The sequence below is a fragment of the Cavia porcellus genome, unplaced genomic scaffold (assembly GCF_034190915.1).
Source record: "Cavia porcellus strain 051 isolate PalLab524CR breed Dunkin Hartley unplaced genomic scaffold, mCavPor4.1 scaffold_17, whole genome shotgun sequence".
NCBI classification, from domain to species: domain Eukaryota; kingdom Metazoa; phylum Chordata; class Mammalia; order Rodentia; family Caviidae; genus Cavia; species Cavia porcellus.
The window spans coordinates 21976001-22003264 of NW_026947500.1; the positions used below are offsets into that span (position 1 = coordinate 21976001).

Below are 27264 nucleotides of genomic sequence, written 5' to 3' on the forward strand. Positions count from 1 at the left end.
GAAGTCTGCATTGTTGGTGTAAACCAGTATAACTACTGTGGAAATCATTATGCACATTCTGTTTTCTTTTTTTAAATTTTATTTTTAAAGAGAAACGGATCAGAATTTTGAAATAAGATAATAGACTGATGGTTAATACATTGCATATTATGTTCAAAGTAGTTGCTCAGAGTTCAAATTTCAGGTATGGAAAATTGACCAAACAATATTAGCACAAACCTTTCTTTTCAATGAACTAAGAAGAATAAATCGTATATCTTTACTACTGTATATTTTTTCTTTTGCCTTTCTTTTTTTCTCCTTTCCCTATACCAGTTTCTCTTTCCTTTTGAAAGTTTTTTTTCCCATTTCACAGTATACAATTGTACAGTTTGGATCTTATGTATTCTTTCACCCTCTCACACTAAGGAGGTGGAATGATGTTTGCACAAGAGTTTGGTTTTTTAATGCATATTCTTAAAATTCTGAAACTAGAGCTTTCTGCAGTGGCAATAACTTAACCAATGAGGTTTGTCCCAAATGCTATTATTGCTAATTGGAAACTTTTCCATGTGCTCTATCATGACAACTTGATATGTAGTTGGCATTGGCAACTTTTCACAGTCTCTATGGGAACTGAATTTTAAAAAACCTAAAACTAAAAATTCTGTTTGACTTAGCTATTCTCCTTTTGGGTATCTTCCTAAAAGATTTAAAGACATCATATAGTGATACATGCATAGTCAAATTTAGCTGCACAGTTCATAATAGGTAGATCTTTGAGGCAGCCTATTCAATCATGAATAGATGAATGGGTAAAGAAAATGTGGTATTTATACATAGTGAAATACTGTCATAAAGCAGGATAAGCTTGAGCCATTTATAGGAAAATGGATCCACCTTAAGATCAAAATGTTGTGAACTAAATCAGATACACAAGCTTAAATATCAAATGGTTTAACTTATATAAACAATCCCAAAATATAAATAAAATGCAAAATAAAAGATAGATAATAGGGAGTAGGGACATAGATCTTCTTTAGATGAGAAAAGGATAAAGATATGGAGGAAAGGAAGAGGAGGGAAGAAAAAGGGGATAAAAATAATTGAAATGTGTTATGTGCATGTGCCAACTTCCCACAATGCACCTAATCACTACTAGTAAACATTTCCTAGTAAAATCAATAAATCTCATAGTTCCATCTCTAGCACCTGGACAAGTTCTGAGAAAATGTGAACCCCAAAGTGCTTGAGTGGGTACACTGCTGTGGCATTGCCAGTGTTTATATCCCTCATGGCCTCTCTTTCACTGCCTTTACTCATTTCTTGCAGCTTTCCTCAGACATTCCTCATTCCAAGTTTCTCTAATTCCTGGGTTCTCCATTTCATTTTTTATTTCACTTTCACAGTTTCACATACTGCTGTCAGGTTCACATTTCTTCACCTCCCAGGTATTCATCTGAATTCGGATAGAAGGCTTTCGCACCGCAGCTCTCTTGCATTCTGTATAACTAGTGCCACCCGGATGATGCCAACGTCTGCAACCAGCAGTAGCCTGGCTCCCTTTTATGGGGACTGCAGAGGAGTACGTATTCTTGGATTACTCAGCACTGCGACCTAAATCCTGGGGAACAAATTTCCAAGGTAGCCATTCAGAGCAGAGTGCCATGGGGTCTCTTTTCAAAGCAATGCTTTTCTACTTTGGGAACTCTGAGTCTTGGAAGGGTGGGGCCTTACTAGTTCCTCATGTGCTCATAAACCATTTTCCCTCTTATCCCAATCCAAAGTAGTTAGCTTTTTTGATAATCTTTTCAGCAAGAAATGTCTCCTCTGCCCCAACTTTTGGGCCTCAATTTTAACTTACTTTTTCTTCTAACCAAACTCAAGAGTTTAAATCATTCAGCTGTGCTGTTTGTCTTGACTCTCAATCTAGAGCTGTCTAAAGCCCCCCTACAATATTTGTTCCACATCTTCAACATTAGACTACCTCAAAATATCCTCTACCAAATTAATTAGTGCACTGCCTTTAGTCCCCTCCTCAGGAGCAAAATATAGACAAGTTGTCTGACAGAGCAGAACACACACAGCACGGAGTCAAATTGCCAGTGCAGTTTTTTAAAAAAAATTTTATTTAAGGAGAAAAAAAAGCAGAGAAAGGGTACAAGTTATACAGATTTACAGAAAAAATAAACAGTAGGAAATCACCAGTTAATGGATTACATATTGTCATCTTAGAAATAATTGTTCAAGTCACAAAATTAAAGCTTGTAAAGTGGACATTCCAACAATGATACTGCAAACAGTTCTGTTCAATGATCCAATAAAATTCTGTGATATCATTTTCTATCTTATACATGCAGTTATATAGTTTAGAGCACTTTCTTTTCCTCTCTTTTGTACAATGACTATTACACATTTTGGGTTTCATTGCTCCCACGGTTCTTATTGCTTTTTTGGAAGAGAGTAAAACCAAATGAGACATAACAGAGCAGAATCGGTCAAGTCAAAAGGGTGGACATAATAGATAATATAAAAACATAATACAAGGTGATCAACAATGGTTACCATAATGCCTCCCGCTATCTCTAATAGAATTGCCTATATCATCAGTTATAATAAAATTGAACAAAACAGTAAAGAACAAAACCGACAAAACCAAAACATTGGAGACATTATAGGTCTTCAAAAGTAGATAGTAGTCAACGAGAATGGGCGTCATAATGAATTTCACTATCTTCACAGCTGTTGCTTAAACTTTCGAACCTGGTACTATCAAGCAAAACAGAATAGGGGGACATCAGTCAAAAACAAGATGGTGAGAGTAATACAGGGCTTTAAATCAAGATAATGGAAAGTCAAAGTGGGTTACTATAATATATCCTGCTATTTTTTATTTATTTTTCCCTTAATTAAAGGGATAAAAATAAAAAAGTAAATAATGGAGTGGAGATTGAGATAAAAGAGGGCATAACAGCGAATCAGCGCAGATCAAAACATAACCATTTAAGCAGAATAGTGTTTCACCACAAGATAATCCTGACATAAAAGTAGTTACCATATTGTCTCTTTCCTTGAAATCTTTGAGTATAACTTCGTATACTGTAGCATCAAATATATCAAAACAATGTAAAACCATTCAAGAGAATGACAGCATTACGGGGTATTTAGAATCAAGTAACAGAAAACGAACAGTGGTTTCTGTATAATCTCCTTGTCTTTAAAAGTTTTTGCTTATACTATCATACATAATAAAATCCAATAAGATACAACCTGTTTAGACCAATGGAGACAGAAGAACAAAAGCTTGATGAGACTTCAAAACAAGATGATACTAAATCAGTAATACCTATTAAGACGTCATTTTCTCCAGAATAGCTGTTCCTATCATCCAATCTTCTCTGCCTCATTTCTGTTGAGCTCTTTTTCTGTCATTAGTTGTCAGTTTGTCTTCTTCATTTTGTTTTCTGCTCCATTCATTGTGGCCTCTCTGCCACTATTTCTGGATTCTTTGTATTTTTCTTTTTTTAGAATATCCTGCAATACTCTCTGTAGAGTTGAATTGGTTCTTCTTTATCCTGGAAGCACCTTGTTTTTCCATCAATTTCCAGGGATAGTTGTGCAGGATATATCAATCTTGGCTGGAGATTATTATCTTTCAAAGCTTGAATTATTTCCCCCCACGCTCTTCGTGATTTGATGGTTTGTGCAGAGAAATCTGCTGTAATTCTGATGGGTGTTCCCTTGTAAGTGGTCTGTTTCTTGTCTCTGACAGCTTTTAATATTCTGTTTTTGTATTGAATTTCTGGAATTTTTATTATTATATGGCTGAGTGTTGCTCTGTTTGGATTGTAGGTGGCTGGGGTCCTGTATGCTTCATACAAATGAGTATCTTTACCTTTTGCTAAATTAGGAAAATTCTCCTGGATTATTTCTGTGAGTAGCTTTTGTAGTTCATTTGTTTGTGTCCCTACTTCTTCTTTTATGTTCTTAATTCTTAAGTTATGGATCCTCTTATCATCTTCTAGTCTTTGTATTATTGCTGTTTGTTTCTTTGTTACTTTTAAGAAGTTTTTCATTTCATTCTCCCATATTACAAATCTGCCCTCCAGTTCAGATAGTCTGTCCTTAGTTTCTTTCAAGCTGTTATGCCAGTTTTCGATAGAGTTTTTAGTTTCCTGGTAGTCTCTTTGAACCTGCTTCACGTATTCTATGCTTTCTCTATTTTCTCCATCAAACAATTCTCCCCTCTTTTTCTGTTCTTCCATTCCACCATCTGTTTTTTCTTGGGTGGTACTTAGCATTTCTGTAACTATTCTGCTTATTTCTAGCTTCAGGTCATTAATAACTTCATTCCTGAACTGATCTATGAGGCTCTCTAGATGGCGCTTTATGTCTATTGGTGCGGTGTCTGCTATTGCCTATTTCTCAGGATTGGGGGCCGAAGGGCTTTTCTTGTTGCTCCCTCTTCCCATATTCTTTGTTCCTTATATATGCAAGCGTATATAGGAGGCCCAGCTTCCTTCCCTGTCAGCCACAGTCTGATTGAATTGTGCTGGCTAGGTGTTCCTGCCCACCGCAGCACACCAAGAAGTTGCAGACCAGGCAGCCTATGCGGGGCCCGCCCCTCCAGGTCACCCTCAGGCTCTGGGATGTGGGTTGTGCTAGCCCACTGGGTCTCAGCCAGCAGTGTCACGTAGGCTAGGCACTTCTCACCAATCCCACTTGAGAGGGGGATACGTGGCTGAAGTCGCTGCAGCGCCCTGTTCCCGCAAGTCTTCCCAGTCCCAGAATGTCCTCTGTTGGAGTCTCCTAAACTGTGGAAGAGTGTCAGTTTCTCTCACTCACCTCACCACAAGTCAATGCACAGCTCCCCGCCTGTCCTGTTTTCAACTCTGTTCGCCGATTCCCGTTCTCAGAGCTTCTGCGCGTCTCTCTCCCTGCCAAGCCGATGTAGACGCAGCCGCCGCGCGGCGGGAAACCCAAATCGCGGCTTCCAATGCCACGGTCTCCGGCTTCCACCCTGAGGCTTTTCTGTTCCTGTTATAGCACCAGGATTGCATTCCAAGTTGGTTTCTCTCAGCCCAGTTCGTTCTTGGGTCAGCAGGGCATATCTCCACTTGCTTATGATTCCTTACTCCGCACATTCCTGAATTCTAAGCTGGTTCTTTCAGAGAGCCTCCATAGCTGCTGCTATCTGTCCGCCATGTTCTCCCGGAAGTCCTCGCCAGTGCAGTTTTAAAGTCTCTTGAGCTTAGCCTTTACCTTCTGCATTTCTATCAACATTATGATCTTGTGGGCCTACACCAGAATTGCCTTCCCAGCAACTTTAGTTTATAGCATTCTAGCACTGCTTCTCCAGCTAACATCTTTAAACATTACCCGGCTTCTGAACCACATGGTCTGGCAGTGTCACAGCAAGGGACCCCTCTCTTCTGGTACCAAAATCTGTAGTTACTTTCCTGTGGCAGAGACACAATACCTGACACCCACAATTTACAAAGGAAAGGTTTTTGGTTGTTCGTTTTGTTATTTTGTCTTTTTGAGACAAGGTTTTGTTACGTCATTCAGGCTGGCATTGAACTCACTTTGTAGCCTACGCAAACCTTGAACTCACAACGATCCTCCAGTTTGAGCCTTCTGAGTGGTAGGATTACAAGGGTGTGCCACCATGACCAGTAGGAAAGGTTTATTTTTGTTCACAGTTCCTCAAGGTTTTAGTTCATAGTCAGTTGGTACCAAGGCAGGATGGCATGGCACAGGAAAAGCTACACACAGTATGGTGGACTTTATGCAGAGAGAGACAAGTGAGGAGCTGGGAAGGGAGATGTAAACTTCCAGGTCATGCCCACAGTGACCTACCTCTTCCAACTAGTCTCCACTTCCTAACAGCAAGTTGGTGTTAACCCCCTATAAGCCACTTACCTTTAAAATGCCCCATGTTTGTGCTAATGAAGCTTTGGAGAGACGTCCAGTTATAAGCTATGATCAGGAAGATATGGTCATATACCTTTTGTTTGATATGCCCTATATCTTTTGTTTGCACTACTAGGAGAGTAGGCTGTGTCTTTCCTAATGAGCATGAAGTAAACTGCACATAGTACCTGAAGCTGCCATCAGTCCTTATGAGATCCTGAAATCAGACCCTCCCTGGGAAGGGAGTTAGTCCTGAGAAAGAAAGAAAACAGGTCATATTTGCGTTATGTGAACTCTAGGTAAAGCTTCTCTTGGACTTAATTCTGTAATATGCTTCTTTTTCTGCTTTAGCTGGTTTGGTTCAGTATTTTGTTACTTATAACCAAAAGCATCTTGAGACAATATACTTGTTTTGAGGCTGATTATACTATTTTTGAAGAGTTTTAAAAGTCAAGGATACATTAGAGCAACTGCAAAAAAAATCTTATTAATTCAAAAGTTATGAGAAATAGTGAATTTTGCAGAGTAATTATACTTTTTATAAGAGTTTCTTTGATTCATAGCTTTATAGTTGTTTTTCCTACCTCCACTCATTATAGATGATAGATTTATGAAATCTTTCTACTCAGTCTCTCAGTCTGTTTCACTCTTTGGAACATTCCTAAAACAAGATTTTAAGTTTGTCACCTCATACTCATTTCCATGATGGCAGACAAAAATGTTCTAAACCCAGTAACTGAATGTCAACACAAAATCTCACCAAAAAGGAGACTGGCTTGCAAGGGACACCTTTATTCTGTGTAATAGAATACTGAATAATAAAGAACAGGCAAATTTTTAAAAATGTCTTTCTTTGATTTGCATTCCCATGAAAATTGTTTCTAGCTATGAACTCTGTGTTGTCACATTAGAAACTTTCAAGTGTAGTGTGACCTTGATTTATCACTGTGTTTAAAAATATCTTTGTACCCCACCTTTTAAATACTCACATGGCTTGTATACTTTGTTTTTATTCTCTGCTGTGTTGGATATAGGGCATTTCAGAAAAATAAAGTAGTAGGACAGACGAATATTCTATAAATATACTGTGTTAGACATAGAGTCCTTGTAATGGGCTCTTAAATTCAGCAAGTACATTTTTTTAATCCACAAAGTGGCCTCTGCTTTGTTAGATGTCACATTTTTATTTAGTCTGGTAACATTTTCTCAGCATTTCATGGTTTTGCGGTAAGAATATGGTACTAGCATTTTGCAGGGCTATGGAAAACGTAGAAATTATTGCTATTCTCATTTTCAAGTATTTCAAGTCATTTGGTGTGATTTGCCTTCATTCCACATTTGAAGTCTACCTTGAATATTTTTATGTCTGTATATGTGTTTTAGGGGAGCAGAAACCATCTCCTGAATTATTACTATGAATACATTCCACTTCTTATTAAACTTCCAAGAACAAAAATTTGCTTCCTGTAAAAGGTACAATGAGATACCTTTTGTGCTCCTGGCTAGATTCACTAGTTTTGTTTTGTTTGTTTTGGATTTTTATTTTCTTTCTTATTTCATTTAGATGGAGTCCTGCTTATTATAACTCTAAATTGCATCAGATTGTTTCTTAGTAAGTTGCCCCTACTCAAGGCCTGATCAAGACATTTATTGCCAATTAGGAACAGGATGTTTGGGATGCTTAGTGATGTTCTCCGGATGACCTGTTTCATGTTCTTGATTTGTTTTGTTTTATTTTTGTTTTATGAACACGTTGGCTTTTCCATTCAACTATAACTTTAATTGAATTGGCTTGGTTAATAGAACATTGACCAGATCCTCTTCTTATCCCCAGCCCTCCCCTAATCTCCTTACCCCTTTATTGTAGCCCAACCTCAATCTGAAGTAAGGGGAATTTCTAGGAATTATAGATAACAGTTTGTATGTTTCCAAGACATAGGCTCACTATATTTCCTTCTAAATTGATTGGGCAGTGTTTCTCTGGATATTTAGAGATAAATCCCTTTGAAAAGTAAATTTAAACAATAATGTCTGTAGTGGGAGGCATTTCTTAGTGAATAGCCACCAGTGAGAGGACATGAATGTCTGCACCACATGTGGCTGCATGGTCTGTACATCTGTTTTGAAGTTCGGTTGTTTCCTGGACCACATGCGTGTTTCTTTGGGTGGCTGACATCCCTCCCAGGAGGTGGGCATCATGAGCTGTAACTATAACTGTCTGACTCTTTCTGACCTAGAGATTGTTGGACTTTGTCATAGTTTGATTGTTGTTCTTATCATAATCTGGTTCTGTTTAATATTGATAATATTGGAAGTTGTATAAATTAGCAGTATGGCAAAGGGCCAAGCATATTTAAACTCATAAATCTTGATTTCCAGGACTTTTAAAAGCTTCGAGATTTAAATAGTCCTTTGTGGAAGACATACAGAGTACTTATAAAATTCTCAGAAGGCTTTCTTAGTGAAATTGACAGAACAATTGACAACAATAAGTCACTCTTCTAGAATTCAGAAAATCCATATTTTTCATGACTCTGATTGTAATCTTCTCCAAATTATACACCCTGATTTGCATGTATTAATGATGAATGATGATGATGAATATTGTATGATTTTACTTTTATAAAGCATCTCATGTAGTCAGTTCATAGAAACAGAAAGTAGAACACAGAAGTAGAATTGTCTAGTAAGTCTAAAGTTTTAGTTTTGCAAGATGAAAAAATTATGTAAATATTTTGGATGATGGTATAAACATTCTTGCTTGTTCCCTCCCCTTCCCTTCCTTTTCACCCTCCCCTCCCCTCCCCCTGTCTCCTGGGAATCAAACTCATGACCTCATACTTGCCAGGTAGGTGCCACTGAGCTATATCCCCAGACTCTTAAAATGGTTAAGTTAGTAAATTTTATGTGATAGTGATACTGTAAATTGAATGTATAGCATATTCCATACATGTATTATTTTATTCAATATTCACAATTCTATGAAAGGATATATTATGACTGTTGTATAGGCAAAAGAACTTAATTTGGAACAGTAATTAACTAGCAAGTAAGTAGCATACAATGTTAGGCCTACATATTCCTCTAAAACCACTTGAAAAATACACTGACACCAGCTGAACTTAAAGCCATATTATCTCCAAGGACTGTTAGCTCTGGAATCTCTGATTCTGCTTCTGAGATACCCAAGGAGCCTGTGAAGTTCTGTCAGGTAAGAAAAAAAGTTAAATTTCTGGCTGTCCAGAGATGACTATTCTATCATTTATAGCATTTAAAATTTGCCTAACTAGGTTTTACCCATGGTACCTCAGCAGCACTGAAAGCTGATTGGTGAGAGCCTGAGGTTTTATTCAAATGTTAGAAAAATTGAGATATCAATAGTGTTTATAAATAAACACTTGGCTTAGTAAAGACTGAGAGGAATCTCTACCTTTCATTATATTTTTTCTGTTTTTTTATAATAACAGGTCTGTATTACTTATGTTTTGGGTTGACTTTCTGTCTTCCTTGAAATTGATATGTAGAAGTCCTAACCCACAATATCTCAAAATGTGGCCTTATTGTAAATAAAATCATTGCATATGTTGTTAGTTAAAATGAGGTCATACTGGGTAAAGTTGGGCCCCTAATTCACTATGACTGATGGTCTTGTAAAAGGGGGAAATTGGATACAGAGACATGAGTACAGGGGAAGCCCATATGAAACTGGAGGCAGAGATAAGCGAATACTTCAGCAAGCCAAGTAAAATCAAAGATTGCCAGGAAGCAACTAGGACCAAAGAGGGAGGTATAGGACAGAATTTTTCTTCACAGCTTCATAAGGAAACAAGCCTGATGGCACTGTGCTCTCAGAATTCCAGTATCCAGAATTGTGACCAATGAATTTCTGGTTTAGGCCACTCTGTTTGTGGTACTTTGTTATAGTTGCCCTAGCAAACTAATGCAAATTCTAAAATGAAAAATTTTTAAAATAAAAGTCAGCTATGCCTCCTGGCAGTTTATCTAAAGCAGTAATCAAATTAAGGGATCTGTATTTGTGAAGCTTTTTATTTATTTATTTAACTTATTTATTTTTAAATAAGGTCTCACTGTGTAGTTCAAGTAGGTTTTGAACTCACGATGTAACTCAGGCTGACTGTTCTTGAACTCATGGCAATCCTCCTGCCTCAGCCTTCCAAGTACTAGGATTATAGGTGTGTACCTCAACACCTGGCTTGTGAATATGTTTATTTTAATGATTTTTTATAATTGGGAAAAATGAGAAACACTCCAAATGTCTAGACATTAGTGAGTAGCCAAATTATTACATGTCTGCTTGATGACATATTATGTTGTTGGACTGAGAATTTAGCTCAATGACACAAGCACCTGCCTGGCAAGTGTAAGGTCATGGAGTTTGATCCTGGTACCAAAAAAAACCCCCAGCTACACAAACATATATATAGTCATTTTGTATAGCATAAATAAAAGCTGAATGCAAAATTGTCTGTGCAAAATGAGAACATTTGTGCAAAAGAGATGCATTATACTAAAATTGGGAAAGAGCACTGAATTTATAAGCTTTATTAGGATAATGGAATCATGCACTTTTTTCCTTCTAGCATTTTCATCTGTTACTTTTATTACATAGAATTATGGTAATAGATTATTATGATTATAATGCTATTTCTTAAAAATCAACTTTTGAGGGAAATTTTACATCCAGTAAAATCCTTTTGAGGTGAATAGTTTGATAGCTTTGACAACTGTATATACCTTAACACTGCAATCAAGAACTAAGACATTTCTGTATGCCAAAGTGTTCCTAATGCCCTTATATAGTCAGTCCTCTCTCAACGCCAGTCTTAGTTAACCAACAAGCTACTTTTTGTCTCCATCAATTATCTTTTTTCTATGATTCCATATGAATAGAATAATGCAGCATAATTTTTTTGAGATTCATCCATACTGTACCTCCTATGAGGAATTGGTTACCTTTTATTATTTAGGAATACTCCATTGAATCAGTATACCAGTTTTTCTTCCGGTTCACTTGTTAATTCACATTTGCTTTGTTCCTGATTTTTTTGGTGATTATGAGTATGTCTATTGAGCCAAGGTAGCTGATAGTTGTTGAAGACAGAGTAGTCTGAGATTGTTTTTCTTCTTGTGAGCTAACACATTAGTCTGCTACAGAACTACTGGGTTAAAGACAAAGGATTTTATTACTGCACAGAAAATAAGAGTATGTCATTTGTGTCTGTTACCTTTGTCACTTAAGTCCCATGGAGAAAATGCCAAAAATCCTTCGTAAATACTGTGCACACATGCCTTTGAGAGTTTCTAGTACTCAAATCTTTTATAATAGGCTACAGACAAATTTCCCTTTATCCTACCATTGGCTTTATCTGGTAGCCATTGATGGGTTTTATAGATTTTGTCCATCTTTTCTAGGAAGGCTTGTGTTTAGACTTTGCTGGGATGGGACATAGTAGCCTCTCTCCAAGGCCAGTTTTGACTTCTTCCAAGATGCAGCTCTTTCCCAGTTTCTGCTGATTTCATGAAGATGGAATTCCACTGATCTCTCAATCTTGTATGAATTCTGAGACCCATTTACAGTATCACTCTCTGGCGACTGTACTTTATTTGCCCTAATGGAGTTTCACACTTTCCATGCCTAGATTATTACTCAGTGAATGACACATTCAACACAATGATTTCTGGAGCTTTTTTTGGTTGAGCTGTACTTTTTTGGCCTTCAAATTTTAGTTGTTTTTGTCTCCCTGACTCAGTGAAGTTTCTACATTCGGTTTACAGTGACCCTCCCCACTTCCTAATGCATTCAGGCAGAAATCCAGGCCAATCATGGGATTTGTCTCATTGGTTTTTCTACTTGCAGGTATCATTATCTGGTGCTGCTAAATGTTGGAAAACATTTTGTCCAGTATTCTAGTTTTTGTAGCAGGAGAATAGTAGCTTGCTAAGATTAGAAATCCTAAAGATAACTGGAGTGCTTAAAAATCCATTAAAGAGTTTAATAAAGCTGCAAGATTTTTTCAAGTTAGTTTCCAAGATTAGCACATGTATATTATTATGCTACATGACTTGAGTAAAAATAATACTTTCGTGTTAGAAAGCCATGTTGTAACCTGTTTGTTCATACATAGATGAAATGAGTTTTTATATAAATGTAAAATATCTTGAGTCTTTGTGCTGTGATAACTGCCAGTTGTTAAGATTGTTTTGTTACCGGGTTTTGGGGTACTGGAGTCTTCTTCTGAAAGTGATTTCTAGGTTCTTTCTGTCCTGAAAATAGAATTGGTCAAGATAAGCACAAACAGTAGGAAAATTTTATTTAAAGACAGGAAAAGAAACAGGCTCTGCAGAGTGAATTTGGGCCAAATAAAAGTAGGAAAAGAAGCACACCCTGCAACCTAAGAGTGGGCCGCCATGCAAGAAGAGACATAGTGGTCAAAGCACAATGTAGACTGTCCTTTTTGTGTCACCCACTTCTCAGACTGATGTCAGGTCTAGGCCTTCTGATCAAAAACCTGCTTGAGTTCCCAGGAGAAGCTCACACCAGGACTTTGGGAACTGTTCTGTGCGTGTATCCTGGGGTTATAATGCCTCCCTTCCCAGCCATACGCTACCTTCCTCTCTCAATTTAGTTGAAAAGAAATTTAGGGCATCTAGATCAGATATGAAAGAAGTGGTATAATTTGAGACTGCGTTTTGAAATGCTTGTGTCAGGCAATCTGCCTCACAAACTACCTGGATCTTAGCATATTGCTTGTTAGCTTATTACCCAGGCAAGTCACATTTTTTCAGAATTACTTTTCCATCTGCAATAGAAAATAATCTTACCACCACAGGATTTTGGGGAAGATTAAATTATTATACATATGGTGCATAGGTGTATAAGTGTAAAGGTTTTAGAGTAATGCTTGACAATAGGTGTTTGGTAAATGTTCATTGTCGCTGTGATTGTTGTACTGAGTAACTGAATTACTGATTACATTAATATTTATCCCTGTAAGTTAATAAATTTTTAGCCATTGTAATTGAAACATCCTTTGCTTTTTAAGCCAAACACATAGGTAAATATTCTGTTAGATATGATATTTTTGATATATTCCATATCACCCATGTAGCTCTCCTCCTTCACCTATCCTATTCTTGTTTCCTGTCTTAAATTTTCTATTCACTCTTGCTTTGGTTACTTAAAAATAGTTTTACTACACATCAATTTAGTCATAAATAATATGTAATTCAATTAAAATTTATTAATTAAATTAATTAAAATTTTTTCAGGTTTTAATTTTTATTAGTACATGTTTTTTTATCACATAATGATTACATTCTTTGTGACCTTGACCCACAGGGCCAGGTGCACATGAATATGATGCATATGAACTTCACCCAGATTACTAGTTCACATCATCTCCATCTGCACAGAGCTCTCAGTGTATGGTATATTGTATGCATTTCCGTGTGTGTGTGTGTGTGTGTGTGTGTGTGTGTGTGAACAACTAAGTGTGAAAACACTAACAACACGCCTTTGTTTCTTAATGGCCTCTCCCTTTCCTCTAAATCCTTTCATCTTCTCACTCCTTTTCCATTTGAAAAAGATCTATCTCCCTACTTCCTGTTTTATGTTTTAAAGCTTTGATGTAGGTATAATGACATGTATTCTTCTTCTACTTGCTTGTTTTGCTTAATGTTACATATTTCTTGAGATTCATCCTTGTAGTGTATGCATTCTCAGTACTCTAGAGTATGTTTCTTATTTCCAGGTTTTTTTGCTGTTACAGACAGCCTTGAATATTTGTGTACATGTTCCCTAGTGTACATGTGAAGGCATTTATCTGATACATGTGTAGAGCATCTTGGGTTGCAGTCTTCAGGGGTTATAATCTTCAGTCTTCTTCAGACTGCAGCAGCCCTGGGTGGAGACGAGCTATTATTAAGAAAGGACTCTGAAGAGAATGAGAGACACAGTGACACCCATTGCTGACTTCCCTGTTGTCTGAACTTGAAGAGCTAAAATGCCTTCCTCATCTTGTTCAGATCAGTTCTATACTATGTTGTTTCATGTGAATTCTCTGTATGTGACGATATGGTCAACTATTTGGAAGAAAACAGACAATATGATAGATAGGGAAGATCTCTGATTGTCTTGCTTTGAAATTTATGTCTCTTACATTGCTTTCTTATGTTCTGTTTTGTTCTGTTGTGTTCAATTTTACCCTCTTTAAAATAAAAAAATTAAAAAAGGGGCTTTGAAGGCTTGAACCAGAGTGGCTACCAGATGATGGAGGAAAGCAGATGAATTAGAGATTTTGTTTCAGAACAAAACAGTGAGTGAGTATGGAGGATATGTTACGTAAAGGGTTTGGGACAGGGTGATAAAGAGGGACATCAAGGAAGGCTCCTGGGATTTTACACGATGATGCCTTTTACTGAAAGGGAGATGCCTATGTCCCAATAGGCAGACATACTTCATATTGTTTTGCTTTAATTTGTACTTGAACTTAAAAAAAAAGCTTTCATTTTTAGACCAGTTTTAGGCTCATAGAAAAAGTGAAAGAAACAGAGATTTTCCATATCCCTCTGCCCCTGCACGTGCCCAGCTCCCCGCCCCCACTGTCAGCAGTCTGCCACCAGAGTGGTACATGTGTTACAGCTGATGAACATGCATCAAGTCCTTGGTAGCATCCAGACTCTGTAGAGTACCTTAGGGTTCACACTTGATGGTGAGTGTTCTGTGGGTTTAGACAAATGAATAATGGCCTGTAAGTATCCTACAGTGTAGTTTCATTTTCCTAAAAATCCCCTGTCGTCTGTACTCTCTACTCTGCTTGTTAATCCCTCCCTCTTCCCAACCCCTAGCAATCACTGATCATTTGAATCTGCCATAGTTTTGCCTTTTCCACAGTGTTGCATAGTTGAATTTGTAAAATATAAAGCATTTTCAGATTGGCTTCTTTTACTTAGTAACAACAGCTCTGTTTTAAAAAGTACTAAATATTGGCCGGGGATTTAGCTCGGTGGCATAAGTGCCTGCCAGGCAAGTGCAAGATCATGAGTTCAATCCCCAGTACCAAACCCCACCCCCCCCCAAAAAAACCCCACCCCAAAACGGTGCTAAATTATATGCTGTAGTCAGGTTATTCAGTTTATTAACTCACGTACTCACTCATTGTCTTGGTTGCTTCTAAATTTGACTAATACAAATGAACCTGCTTTAAATATACATGTGCTGGTTGGTGTTTTGTAGCCAGTTCCTTTGAGTAAATATTAAGGAGTATGATGGCTGAATCTTATGGTTAGAGAATATTTAGCTTCCAAAGGAGCTGTACTATTTTGCATCTCTACCAGCAAGGAATTAAGAGTTCCTGTTGCTCCACATTCTTAGCAGTTAATTTGCTTTGTCAGTATTCCAGATTTTGGCCATTCTAATAGGTATATAAAGGTATCTATTTTAATTTGCATTTCCCTGATAACATATGATAGGGAGCATCTTTTTATTTTAATTAATTTATCTATTTAGTCTTTTTGAGACAGAGTCTCACTATGTAGTTCAGGCTGGCCTTGAGTTCACTTTGTAGCTCAGTCTGATCTCTAACTCACAATGATCCTCTTGCCTCAGTTTCCTGAGTGTTTCCTGAGGGATTACAGCCATGCACTACCATGTCTGGCTTTTTATATTCTTATTTGCTTATTTCTAGTGAGGTATTTAACTAGAGTCATTGGTCCATTTTTTAATTGGGTTATTTTCTGACTTTTAAGACTCCTTTGTTATTTTGGGTAATAGTCCTTTCTCTGTCATGTCTTTTGCAAATATTTTACCTCAGCCTATGACTTGTCTTCTCATTTTCTTGATAGTGTTCTTTGCAGAGTAGACAATTTGAATTTTAATGGCATCAGTTGTTCCTTTGGTGTTACATCACCAACCCCAAGGTTATCTAGATTTTTTTCCTGTTATTTCTAGGTGGTTTATACTTTTGTGTTTTACAACTCTAGTTTGTTGTATTTTTTTTTTTCTTTCTTTTTCCTTTCCTGTGTTGTAGATTAAACCCAGGGCTTTTGCACTGAGTTATATCCCCAGCCCTTCTTTTATTTATTTATTTTTTTATTTCGAGATAGAATCTCGCTGGTTTGTTCAAACTTCTGATCCCCCCTGCCTCTGCCTTCTAGATTATAGGCATGGTTGTTATTCATTTTGAATTAATTTTTGTGAATGGTGTAAAGTCTGTGTCTGTATCTCCCCTACTTTTTTTTTTTACATGTAACTGCATGGGCTTTTTAAGGTTTAACGTATGAGCCACCATTCATGATGTTCAGATGTTTGCCTAGTGAGTACTCTACTCTCTTTCCAATATACTGCTTTAAATGTGCTCTTTATGTAGAACAGAATGGTTGGCAATGATATATAATGGCATTGAACAAAGACTCAAGAGGCCCCTACAAGTAACCTGTGATTTGGGCTTTATGTCTCTTGATTACATCCTGTTTCAAGCTATGTTAGTGGAGGTTGACAGGTATTACAGTTATGTTTCAGATTGGTAATGTTTGATCTTATTAAAGGCTTTTATCCAAAATTAAATAATTCAAATTAAATGACATTATGACGCATAATTAATATGCCAAGGACTGTAGGAAAATAAAGTAAATGGTAACAAGTCTGAAGGTCTAGATTTGAATCTGCCCTGCCATAGATAAATGATACTAATTTTTTTTTTTTACTGTTTTTGTAGCAAATTGCTGCAATGCAGCATTTTTGCCTTGCTGTTCTAGAAATCCAAAATTCAGAACTAGTCTTGTGGGCTAAAATCAGGAATTGGCAGACCTATTTTCTTTTTGAAGGTTCTTTGTGGGGAACTCATTCCTTCATTTTCCATCCTGTAATGGCCACCCACATTCCTTGGCTTGTGGCTTCATCCTCTGTAATTAAAGCCAAGAAGTCCTCAGGCTCCCCTTGCTGCGGTTCTCCTCCTGCCTCCTCCTTTCACTTTTGAGGGCCTTTGTGGGTATATGGAGACTCCCTCAAAGATTAGCAAGTATAATTTCCATCTACAACCTTCTCTTATGCTATATAAAGTAATATATTCATAAACTGCAGGGATTAGGACTCCTGGATAGCTTTAGGGTAATATCATTTTGCCTGCCACAGAAGGGTGCTCATAGCCAATCAGCCAATCAACGTAAGCTGCTTTCTTATTTATGAAACAATACTAATAATACCACTATTCACTTACAGGTTTAGGTGAACATTGTTTTGGGGAGACTCTTTTTTTTTTTTCTCCTGAGAGAGAAATTTACTGTGTTACCCAGGCTGGCCTTGAACACTTGAGCCCAGGCAGTCCTCTTGTCTCAGTCACCTAAGTAGCTGTTCATTTTACTCCTTTATCTGTATGTTCATAAATCAGATTGTTTACAATTCAGAAGATTTTTGTGAGTTTTAGTATGTTCTATATAAATGACATATTCTGTGTGTGGTGAAGCATGCCTAGGATGCTGTACCTAGGATGCTGGGGTAGGAGGATTGTTTCAAATTTGAGGCCAGCTACATAGTAAGAACTTGTCCCAATAAAAGCACCAAATAAGCAAAATGACGTATATAAAGTATGTATTATACTGGCCCTCATCATTTCATTCATTAAACTCATAGGCTGGGGGTTTAGATCGATCCCAAGGCCTGCAGCTCTAATGAAAGCTCCTTAGATTTGAAATTGTGTTAGATTTATAACAATCATCTTTGGTATAAAATGATGCTAAGGGATATATACAGTATCTTTTCTGTTAAAAGTCTTATAGGTTGCCAGAAGTCATTTGAAGAGTTTAATACTTTGTCTCTTATCTTCTCTCTGAAGAGTTCCTAGAAGGTAGAGAGTAAGAGCTAAAGGGCTGGAGGTGCAGCTCAGAGGTAGAATGAAGTGCTTGCCTAGCACGCATAAGGCCTGAGTCTGTCCCCACCATGACAAAACAGAAAAGAGCTTGACTGCAGTTGGAGCCCTTCAGGTTACATTCATAAACATCCGCTAAACTGTATTAGTGAAATTTAAAATAATCATCAGAAAGAGAACTGCCAAACAACCTGAAGCCTTTAACTCAAATGTGTAACTTTATTATTTTTTAATCAGAGTTTACTGCTACATGTTACATTCATCATAGAGAATTTGTACCTGAACTGGTACATGATACAACTTTTTCTTTTTTTTTCCCCATTTAAAACCTTTAAAAAACACAAAGTTTTTTCCTATATTTATAAAGTAAAATTTAAGTTTCTAAAGCGCTTCATGGGTATAAAGTCAGTTCATGGCTCAGGCATGTCATTGTGTTTGCTGCAGGTAAAGTGTGTAATGAGATGGTTAGGGCTAGGTGTTGGAGGGGTTGGTATGCCGTGAGAGAGACTTCTCGGGTTTATCCAGTGTCTCAGCTGCTCGGTCACTGAGGAGTTGGGCAGCCTACAGTGGTGTCCAGAGGAGAGACAGGCATTTTACCTCTCCCGGAGTCCAGTGCAGTTCAAGGTTGGCTTTCTGAATCTAGGACTAGTGGTTTTTGAGATTTTGTGACCTTTGGGGGATAGGAAAGATAGGTTCTCTCATTCCTTGCTCAGCCTATACAAATTATTTTCAAGGACTTTATCATGAGGCAGAGGGACTGGAGACTGTCATCTGTCTTCCAGATGGAAGGCTGTCTTTGGCAGGAGTGTTACAGAGATAGGGGATTGTGGATTTTTGTTTGTTTTGATTTTATGCTTCTTGAAGGATTAAAATAATTCTTACAGCAGTTTTGTTTTCTTCTTTTCTTTTTGAGTTCTTTCCTTTTTTAGTGCTGGAAGCCATGGCCAGCTGTTTGTGAGCTCACTCACTTTCCCCTTCCAAGGCAGAGGCCCTGCTATAGACTCTTTCAGGTGGAGGTTTCTGTGTTCCTTACTTGACAGGGCTACAGATATCCAGTTGAGTTGACTTCTTACACTTTTCTTTTAAAAACACACTTGATATTATCTTGGCTCCTACAGAGAAGACATGGGGGCCAGACATGGGGGGGCGGTGCACCCAGGGTTTGCTGGCCATTCCATTCATTGAGCTCACATACTTTTCTGAATGCCTGATCTGACTTACATTTGTATACCTCCTGGGCTAAAGCTCCCTGAAAAATGTGTCTTTAAAGCCACATAACTGTTTCTGTAAATAAATTGAGAATGGAAAGCAATTTTTTAATGGGAAACAAAGTTTAGGAGTAAACAGACCCACAAGATTCTACAACTGCCAGTGTTCGGTGTATTCTCTGGTGTGTTTAATCACTGGACAGATAGAAGGGAGAATTTTATTGTCTTCTTGGTACATGTTTACCCCACATCTTAGCCTTTAGTAAGGGCTTTAACTTGGGCTGTATATCTTCTTTAAGAGGTTTGAAAGAGAACTTTGATTGGCATCTGTTTTCAGTGCAGTGTGGGATGTATGGTAAGTTAAACCATTTTTGTTAAAGTTGAAAATGTAATATTGAAAGTATCCAGTTTTCTAGCCATTTGTGCATGTTAAAAATAACTCGCTATTCATGTTTAGTGGTTTTCTTGTCAGACAATGTAGGGGACTTGCCACAACACATGCAACAGATTATAAAAAGACTGCAAATTTAATAATTGCAACATGGTGCAGAGCATGCTGGCAGATACTGGAATACAACACACTCTTTAATCATCATGCTTCCCATGGCGTGGGTGGTCATGGTCCACAGATGACACTCAGGCAGGCCAGTCCCTTGCAAGAGGAGTTGTAAAGCAGAGCACACATAAACAGCATTCCACAGTCTTTTTAGGGTTTTTGTTTTGAGGAAAGATAGCAATCCTTTTTTTAGGTTGTCTTTCTTCCTTCTCTCCTCCTTCTGCAGCTTTCTTTAAATGTTTATTTCTAATATTTGCTTTCATCATACAAAACCTTACTGTGTATGCTTTTGCTTTTCATTGTTCACCTTTTAAAATATTTTTACAGTGAAATATAAAGTATAGTTAATATTTTCAATGTCTGTTTCAGCACAAAAGCTGAACATGACCCATTGGATGTTAGCAATTTCTCATAGTAAGTCCTGGTAAGTTGAATTTAATCAATTTATTTACTTACTTCATTTTTTAAAAATTAACTTTTGACCTTTGTTTCCTTTGATATTTTAAGTAAAAGTCTGAGTCATTTGCAAAGTTTTTTCTTCCTCATTCAAAACACTTTCCTTGGCTAGCCTATTTTATTCTTCACTACTCTGTATTCTCTTTTGAAACATTTTAATTTTCCTAATCCTTAATGAATATTAAAAAAGAAGCACATGGTGGACATTTTCAGTTTATGTCCATTCATTAAAATGGTGGAGTTTATTGAAGTTCCTTGTCTGTTTTTCTTGGGAAGAATTATTTTAAGTAATACATGTGTACAGATGGGACATAGCTCTCTGAATCTTTAATGTTATTTTCTCTAAGAGTATGACTTTTAAAAGAAAGATTCTGAAAAATAACAGATGTGTTAATAAAGAATAATTAATATTACAAATGTGTACTGTGCCCTCTTCCCCATCCCTGTGGGTTTTCTTATAGGGATGGTGTCTTACTGCTTAAAATTACAGGCAGACCGTTTCTAGTCTCATATATAAAAGTAAAAATAGACTTCTTAATCACCGTTTCAAAGATGATAGTGTGTAATCTATTAACTGGTGATATCTGTTTTGTTTTGTTTTGGTTTTTTTTGTAGTTCTGTATTACTTGTACCCTTACACTGTTTTGTTTTGTTCTGTTTTTTTCTCTTTTTCCTTTTAAATAAAAAAAATTGTTTTGCTTATAGGTTTTAAAAATAAAACAACTTTTACTCATTGCACAGTTAAGTAACACAAAGTCTATGTAAAAAAATAAAATAGCTGGTAAACTTTGTCATAAGCTATAGTCTAATAAAGTCATATAGTGTATTGTAATTTTTAACATAAGCTGATAAAAATGAATCTCCTGCAATTATAATTTATACTGGCATTGTTGAAGGTAGCTTTAGGAGAAAGTAGAATGGATATACATTTTCAAAGGAATGACTTCCTTTTAAAATTATACCTGTATAAAATCTAGAACTATACATAAGCTTGAAGAGTTTTGTTGTTAATGAAAGCATTTAAAAATGCTTTAGTCATTTTCATTTATGATAAAGCTAATCTAATTCTCTATTCTGATGGTGCTTGCCAAGCTTTAGATCACAGCAGCTTAATTTAAGAAAAAAATTGCTGGCTAATCCCCTTTGGTATTTTGAAGCTATTTTGGGCACCCTTTGTTCTCTGGTGCGTTTCACTCTGTTTATGGGGTGTTTGATGTGGGACCCTCTGGCAGAGGGGACTGGAACTCCAGAGTCTGGGTGCAACTGGGATAAGTTAAGGATGCTGAATTTAACTTTCTCTTGGATTTGTCTTTCATCTATAAATTGAAGGATTACATTTAATTTTAAGTGGAGCAGGTTGGTTTTGGTTTTGGAAATCATCAGTTGGTGTTTAGTAACCATATCAAAAGTAAGGATGTTGATGTTTTTAATTTTCATATTACTGGTTAACATATACTTATGACTAAGTGTTTAGTCCTCCCTTTTCCTGGGCTTCCTGATGGGCCTCAAATTTGCCATAAGACACCAGGGTCAACCCTCCTTCACAGAAAATGTGTCTGGAAGTCCTTATAGCCTCATTTTAGGCTCGTGTTGTGGTTCTTACAGACTGTGTAGCCTAAGACCCAGGGGAGGCTGCGCCAGTTTCTGTTAACAGACAAGCTCTTACTCAGCACACTTGCACAGATCCAGTATCTAATGAGGCTTGTAGGTCCAAGGTTTGTAGGGATGTAGCTCCTAGACTCCTGCTGTGAAAGAGACCCCACTATGTGAGAGACTGCATGGTTAAGAGTGGTGCAGATTGGTTTTGTTTTTTGGGAGGCAGTTGCTTGGCTGAAGTTAAAGCATGAATTTTTTTTTTTTTTTTTTTTTTTTGTTGTCTTTTTGAGGCAGGGTCTTGCTATGCAGTCCAGGCTGGCTTTCAGCTCACTCTGTAGCCTAGGCTGGTCTCAAACTTGCAACAAGCCTCCTGCCTCAGCCTCCCGAGTGCTGGGATTACAGGTGTGAGCCACCACGCCTGGCTTTACATGAATTTTGATGATTATTAAAGCTAGTTTATTTTTCTGGCCTTGCATCTATAAAAACATTAGCATATTTTATAATTGAATATGGTGCTTCTGTGCTTCCGATGATAGGAACCATGCTGTATCTATCCTTAGTATAAACATTCATCATTGTGTTTTGTGTCATGATTAGCAGCTTTCAAAGTGTGGTCCAAGCATACCTCTGTTTGCCAGTAGAGTAAATACTGATAGATAAGATTCACATCAACAAAGAGCTCTTTAGAGTCAGACTGGGTAACTTGAGAATTGGTCTTTTATATAGTGGGCCTATTGCTGTGTTTCTCAAATTAAACATTTGTTGACTCCTCCGAGTTTCACACAAGTGAGCAGGTAAACTGTAAAGTGAAATATGCTCATAATCACAAGGATGTAATAGTTTTTCTCCTTTACATTTTCAGAACATTTTCATATCTTTTTATAAACGAAGTATCTGTCAACCAAAGCTGTTTTAGTGTCCTTCTGTAAATTTAATGAGAAGCCCTGAGTAATTCCGTTTACTAATTTAACTGGTATTTGTAATTTGACATAATCTGAACCCATCAGCATTTTAATACATACCTTTTGACAAATGCTGTAGATCGCCATCTTTCATGTGTGATTCCATGCTGCTATAGTTGTATGTGGTTTGAGTATATCCCTCAAGAGTCTGTGTGTTGGGAGTTTGGTCCCCGGTGTGGCCTCAAGAGTCTGTGTGTTGGGAGTTTGGTCCTCGGTGTGGTACAGAAGTGGTAGACTTGTCCTAGCAGGAAGTCCATAGGTCATGTAGGGACTAATACAGTTCTCATGGGTCCCTGTGTGTCCCACTCTGGTCTCCCCTCTCTGCTATGTAATCTCTTTCTCTTGCACCCCACTGAAATGATACAATCTGCCATGAGATGACACAGCCAAGAGGCCCTCACCACAGCCTATGCCATGCTCTTTGGACTTACGGTCTCCTTCACCATAAACTAAATAAACCATTTGCTTCACGAGTTAACCAACTTCAAGGATTTTTTTTTATGAAAATGCAAAGTAGACTACTGTACTTGCCAATCATGGAATCCATGTCAGTTTTAATAGGATATAGGGTGCATCATTCTTACATGTACTCAGGATGTGTCTCATCACATTCACCTCAGTTACTTAACATTGTTTTTTATTTTTCACCTGATGAATAATTTTGGGATGAAGAAGAAAAAGAATGTGACTGACAAAATCACTATCATTTTTGCCTTTAGTCTTAAAATGTATTTTAAATATATCTTGCTTTGTCATTAATCATTTAGAATGTAATTCCTTCTAATTTGAAAGGGGCTGGCTGTCTCATTGAGAAAACTTTTATTATTAAAAAAGGAGTCACCCAAGAGATGGTCCCTCATAGGATTCTAAGGAGGTGTTCTTTGCCTGTATTTTGAATTACACTGTAAATCTTTGCAACAACTAATTATTTGTCTTTTAAGTCCGGTACGTCCTGAAACAGGATATTCACTGACAACTTGTGGTGGGACCAATTCACTGATCTGTAGCAAGCTGTGTCACTCTGACCCACAATGAGAGAGAGCTTGCTCCTCCTGGGAGGCCTCTCTACTGCTCTGCCCAGTTACCTCTGTGCCAGTGTCACTGCCTCCCTCTGCTAGGGCCCGATCCCCAGTGTTTCTCACGACAGCCACAGCCCTGGAATCTTCTGTTCAGTTACCAGTTCTTCTCCCTCTCTGAGATTAATGCAACAATTTTATATTTGACATTGTAGGTTATTTGCATGACAATGAGTTTATCATGCTGTTTGTCCAGTTGTGCCAAATGCCTAATTGATTTTTTCACTTTTCTTCCAAGATTGTAGTAGTCAAAAACCATCTGCCTTCTGTATTATGTGAGTGCAGCTGCAAATGTTTCTTTAAGCAAAATATAGGTGTGTATCTTATTATAGAAAGTAATGAAACATCACTAATCTGAGGTTTGGAGTATATTAAGGGACTTGGTTTCTGGAAATCTTTTTAAATTTGGAAATCTTTAAACCTGCAATTACCTGTCACTTAAAAATGAATCTACAGCTATCTAAGTAGGTGGCCTTCTGTGTCTTGGCTAATATTAGAATGTAGTGTTTGTTTCTTAGGCATAAAGGAACAAATTTAAATCACTAGGTACTAAGTACAGCTTTCAGTGTGGATTAGTTAAGGACTGTTGTAGGTTTTCTTATGTAGTGGCTGAAATGTTTTTCCTCCATATTGTTTATGAAGAATATGTCTTCTTCATTCTTTCCTTTTTTCACTGAAAAAAGAAATAGCAATTTTGTTTGTAGATTGCTTTGAAGAAAATGCAGAGGAAAAAAGCGAACCAGACTTGACTTGTGATTGCTTTTCATGAGTGTGGGTAAGTATGGGCTTCAGGACTTGCCAGGCCTTCAATTCTTTGGCTGGGTTTTTTCCTTCACATTTCCAAAGGTTTTGTTAGTGACTTTCAAATGGAACTTCAAGCCTTGGAACAGTTCCATTATAAAGTTGTGTGGTCTTTGCCACAGTAGCAGCCTGGTTTATTTTCCTATACTAGTTTCACAGAGGTTGACTGAGCTGGAAATGATGTGAGACTAGCAGCACAAGGGGTGTGTGTGTGCTATGTGTGGGCTTTTTCCTGATTTGTGTAAAAAGAGTTTTATCAGAGTGATTGTTTACTTAAAATGTTGCTTAAAAATGAAGCAAACCAAATTATCTTAAAATGCTTAAAACCATATTGTTTAGCACTTTCAAAAATATTCTTTCACTAGTTATATTTTTATATTGTAGACTTCCAGACCATGTTTATAAAAAGAAAATCATTATGAGAATTTGCTTTCTTATTAAGAGATAAGCTACCATTTACAGTTCAACATAATTTTAGCTGACTTGTTCTGGGGACTCAATTTTGATTGTGTAAGCTAAGAACAATTTGGCTATGTTTGTGATTGAGATGGGTTTGTGCCTGGATCAGTTCAATATCTTGAAGTTAGAATGGATGCCTTCTATTTCTTAGATGGTTGTATTTTTTAAGGAAAAAAAATGTTACTTTTTATGTCATCTACTCATTATGCAGAATAATGACTGTAATGTTAATAATTATATTTATACTTTAGGCTTTGACTTTTTTTGTACATTTCAAAGAAAATTCATTTAATTCTCACAAGTGCCCTATGATAGCCCAGGGTAAGAATAATGATCTCCTTGTTATGAATGAGATGCAAATGAAAGGAATTTTCCTGGAACTACTTATTTGTTAAATCATGCAATTGGGTCAAATGCTCACATCCCTGCTTCCACTGTAGCACTTGCTGTCTTCTGTGATGGTGAAACAGCTGCTATGGCTTCTGGTTAGACCTCCGTGTGTTTTATACAATAGATAATCACTTTAATCCTGTTGATGCAAAATTATCTCACACTCTGTGCTGTTTTTTCTCAGTCCCTTCAATAACTCTGTGAGTTAGGAAATATTATTTACCCATTTTATAGATAAGGGAAGTCAGGTCAGTGCAGCTAAGTAGCTTCCCAAGGCTGTGAGACAAGTGATGGTAGCACAGGATGGACCAGACTGGGATGCTCTGAGCTCCAGTATCCCTAGGTGCTGTGCTGTGTTAGCTTCTGGTAGTGGCCTACATGTCCAATTTTCAGGCACCAGATTCCTGCTTGTAATTTTTTCAAAATTTGCCTTGCATCTGTCTGTAATCTGAAAGATTTGACTATGAAAACTTGGAAATGAGAGGTTTGTTTTTTAAACTTATGCTGAAGAAAAAAGAAAATGTGTCAAAATATTAGATGTGTATTAGTATTGGTAGCTGTATTATGTGAAGTAAGTATGTGCTAAATAGTGTAAACCATCCTAAAAATAAGATAGTAGAAACTTTTTAAGAAAGAGTATAAGGTATATAAACTTTTTACCTAATAAAAGTCCTTTCATTTAAAATGTAAAACTTTGATGGGGAGATAAAGTATGGAAGGGTTTCATTTAGCAGAAGAGCCCAAAGTATGGAAGGGTTTCATTTAGCAGAAGAGCCCTCATACCAAGGGGAAGAGCACCTTTTGAAACTCTTAAAGGGAGTCACTGGTGTAAACACTACACTTGAGATGGAATCAGACTTTTACTGGGGGTCGTTTTGTTCCCCTGCTGCCCCCCAGGTCTTCTGTTCTGTCTTTCAACAAACATAATGCCTATGTCTTCCAGGTAGTACCTGTGCTGGGCAGGGCATACAGTAGTGCATAGATGGTCTGGCAGTGGGCAGCTGTCAGTCAGTACTTACTCAGACCAAGATGACTGTGCTCTGGGAAAAGGGTAGTCCTGGGGGGCCATAGCAGATGGCCATGGTCTCTGCAGACCTAAAAAAGAATTAGAGGCTCTGTAGGTGATTGGAGAAGGAAGAGGGTATAAGAGGTGGGTAGTATACCTTGAGAGGGAGTGGTGCAGCCAGCAGGAACAATGTATGTGGGGTGGGGCCACAGAGGCCCAGCCTAGGTCTAAATGCATCATGGCTCAAGAGCTTACATGGAATGGCTTGGTTATTGTAAGTACCTGGTACTTGGCAAATTCTTAACTCCTTTGGGCCAACATCAGTATTTAAGAATAGATATTTTATAATACCTCCTTGGTTATCTTGAGGTTAAATCAAAGATACAGATCAAGTATCTGTGATCCAAAATGCTTGGGACCAGAAGAGTTTCATATTTTTGGAATATATATATTTTGGTCTAATCGTGTGCATGTATATTATTTATCATCTGTCTGTCTTATACATATTAACTGAAGGTAATTTTATGCAATATTTTTTAAAGGTTTGTACATGAAACAAAGTTTCATGGTATGGAGCTTTCAACTTGTACTGTGTTGCCTATGCTTGAAGTTGCATTTTTTGGAAGATTTCAGATTTTAGATGTTTGGACTTTGGATGTTGGATTTTTGGATTTTGGAGGGATGCTCACTCAACCTGTACTCTTTCAAGAAAAAGAATCAATGTATTGTCTTTACTACAGTACAAAGAGTTAAGACAGTAATTTTAATAAAGTAGTGAACGTTTCAGATGTAAGTTCTTGGGTATTATGACTCTGGAAGGCATAAGAAATCAGATTTATGTATGTAACATAAATCAGGCCCTCTGAGAATGAGGCACACAGGTCCAGACCAGAAGGGGAGTGTAATGTGACCGAGACAAACCTGAATGGGACAATGGACAGCTCTCGACAAAGCTCTGACCAAAGTGCAATGAAATC

At 37.2% G+C, this 27264-nt stretch overlaps 1 protein-coding gene and 1 non-coding gene across 8 annotated transcripts in view; both read left to right on the forward strand.

Annotated features, from left to right (window-relative positions):
• The window catches only part of Fancc (FA complementation group C), a 233484-nt gene that overhangs the window by 95877 nt on the left and 110343 nt on the right, over positions 1-27264 (forward strand). The gene's annotated exons all lie outside the window — the stretch shown is intronic.
• Positions 475-614, forward strand: LOC111756345 (U4 spliceosomal RNA). Its single transcript, XR_002790833.1, has one exon. It is a non-coding gene; the product is annotated as a U4 spliceosomal RNA (small nuclear RNA).